Source organism: Petaurus breviceps, unplaced genomic scaffold, assembly GCF_028583685.1.
Source record: "Petaurus breviceps papuanus isolate PSGF00001 unplaced genomic scaffold, PetGlider_PUasm1.0 90881, whole genome shotgun sequence".
NCBI classification, from domain to species: domain Eukaryota; kingdom Metazoa; phylum Chordata; class Mammalia; order Diprotodontia; family Petauridae; genus Petaurus; species Petaurus breviceps.
In genome coordinates, this window is record NW_027187369.1 from 6,836,257 (window position 1) to 6,839,072 (window position 2,816).

General features: G+C 56.6%; 1 protein-coding gene across 1 annotated transcript in view; it reads right to left on the reverse strand.

Annotated features, from left to right (window-relative positions):
• Window positions 1–2,816, reverse strand: part of ELF4 (E74 like ETS transcription factor 4) — a 60,513-nt gene that overhangs the window by 57,477 nt on the left and 220 nt on the right. The window lies entirely within an intron of this gene.

A 2,816-nucleotide genomic window follows, 5' to 3' on the forward strand; every position in this document is an offset into this window, starting at 1 on the left:
TTCTTGCTCCCAGCTCAGGAGATTCAGTTGGAACTCCTCCAGGACTCAGTTTCCCCATTTGTAAAAGAAGGGTGGTAGTCTAACTGTTCTCTTATGGATCCTTCCTAGCTTTAGACAGACATTGTTCCTTGTCCCAGCAGGCAACTCAGTCAGCTGGGGTGAGAGGCCCAGGGCTCAAACCGCAGCAGCCAGCCGGGGTGAGAGGCCCAGGGCTGGGCCCCTGCCCGCTCAGGGGTAGATGCTAATTGTTGGAGCAGCCGAGCAAACACAAGGCCTTCGTGGGGGGAATGCCAGACATAGCTGCAAACAAGCCACTCCTTCAGCTCTTGAGCAGCAGGTCAGGGCGGCCTGGAAGCTGCAGCCTGAGCCCCAGGGAGGGAAGCTGGGAAGCCCTTCGGATGGAACTCCACTGGGACTCACAGGACACTTGGCCATTTATGGACTGAGTGCACAGGTCCTTGGAGACAGAGCTATGGGGTCTGCTCAGTTTCTTCAGTCTAACCAGCCTGCTTCTTGAGGACAGGGCCTGTGTCTCCCCCCCCAGCAGACTGGGGGGCCCTCTAAGGACTAGGTTTTTGTATCTTCCATCATACTGGGGGAGGGGACTTCCTGAGGTCAGAATTCTGTCCCCTCCAATATACTGGAAGGCTCCCTGAGGGTAGGTACAGTGTTTCTCCTATATCTGACTGGGGATACCTGCAGGCAGAGCCTGGCTTTACTATCAGATCAGTGATTCCCTCAGTCTAGACAAAGGTGGGGAGCGGCCTTGAGGCCACAAGTAGCCCTCTAGGTCCTCAAGTGAGGCCCTTTGATGGAGTCCTTGGATTTGGCATCAAAATTGGATTTGGTCAAAGGGCCTCACTTGAGGACCTAGAGGGCCACTTGTGGCCTCAGGTGGAAGGTTCCCCACCCCTGGACTCTAGGAGCACCCTGTCCGAAGGATCTGGGCCTCCTGGATGAACTCTGTCCGAGGTGTCTTCTAACTTTACATCTAACTCCCTGTGATCCTCCCACACTAAACCTAGGGCAAGGATTCCTTGTCTCCCCTCTCAGCCTGGGTATCCTGGGCCCCTTGCTACCCTATTTCCTAGACTAGAACTTGGTCTAGGGGGCAGCCCCCAGCAGCCCCTCACTAAATGTTGATGCCTGAGACCAGGATGCCTTGGGCCAGGGGCAAGAGAAATTGGAGTTAGGAGGAGTGCCTCCCACTGGCTGGCTTCAAGTCTGTCTCTTCCCCCACCCTCCTACCAACTGAGGCCCTTACAGCCTGGAATCAAGGAGTCCAAGGTTAACTGTTCCTCCCCACTTTAAGAGCTAATTAAAATGATTAGCTACAGTGAACTGTCAAACATTAACCAGGAGAAGCTTCAGGATGAGACAGGCCTCTGTCTTGAGCAGAGGGATGAGGGACAGAAATCCAATGGCCAGACCTAGGGTGAGGGTGGGAAGGGGGAGTATTGTTGAGTGGGGGGTGTGGGGGGAACTGGAGGTGGCCACCAGGTGGGGGAAGTGGGCCTACTGAGAGGAATGGGGGGGAAGGCTGGCCTAGGGACAAGGATTGGGGAAGAGACAAGGAAGGCTCTCCCACCTTGAGGTGTGCCCATGGGGCTGTGGGCCCAGAAAGTTTAGGACTAGAGATCCAAGTGTTGGGGAGAGCTACCCCTTGGGGTTGTGGGAGGAGAAGGAAGAGAAGCTTTTAGCACTAATGGTTCAAAAGCCAGCTCAGATGTGGACCATATCCCTTCACTAAGCCTCAGTTTCTGTCCCTGTAAAATGGGGGAGATGAATTCAATGATCTCTAAGGACCCTTCTTGAGAGTAACATGTGCTATTGTCCTTTGGAAGGGCTGTTGTATAAATAAAGTACTACAGAAATGAGAGTTATACAGTCATTGAGATCCTAACTCTCTAACTTAGCAAAAGTTCCCCGCCCCTCCCTCACAAGTTCAGGCCCACTGGCCCAACCCCCCAACTCAGGCCAGCTCCCCACCCAGCTCAGGCCTGCTGCCCCTTCAGTTTAGGCCTGTTCCCCCATCTTAGACCTGCCCCCCAAGTTCAGGCCTGCTCCCCCCAGCTTAGGCCCACCCTACATTTCAGGCCTGACTTGCGCTCGCCCCCCCCAGCCTGGGCTCAGCCTATATTTCAGGCCTGCCCCCCCACTCCACCCCAACTCAGGCCTCCTTCCCCTCCAGTCAGTTAGCCATTCAATGCAACTCAGCAGACTTTAGATTTTGTGAGCACTAGGTCGGCTGCCTTGGCACTTGGGGAATGCCCACTATCCCTGGTTTAGCTCCTGGGGAAGGGCTTTCATTGAACGAGGGACCACCAGAGCAGATGAAGCAGTGTGATACCTTGAAAAGAGCACTGAGCTCCTACCCAATTCTCCAATCTCGGGTTACTTGCTAGATGTCTAGTGGGACCTTGAGAAAGTCACTTACAGCGACCTGCGCCTTGGTTTCCCCGCCCGTAAACAAGGGGGCTGGACTAGATGACCCCTTGGAGCCCTCTAGGAGAGCCCCTGGGCCCCAGGCAGCGCCCTACTTTCCCCAAAACACAGGTGGGCTGGCCAGACTTCTAGCCCGAAAACCCAGCTCTCGAGGCGGCGGCGGCGGGCGGGGGAGCGGCAGGGCAGGGACGGGACGGGTCGGGCAGGGTGCCCACAGGCACCCGATGCCCACCTCCAGGCCGGTGCCCACTTTCCACTCCCCGCCAGTCCGGATACTCTCTCCTTCCCTCTCCCCCCAGCCCAGCCTCCCTCCCCGCTCCCCCTCCTCTCCCCTCCCCTCTTCGCCCCTCCTTGGGCGGCCCGGGACGTAC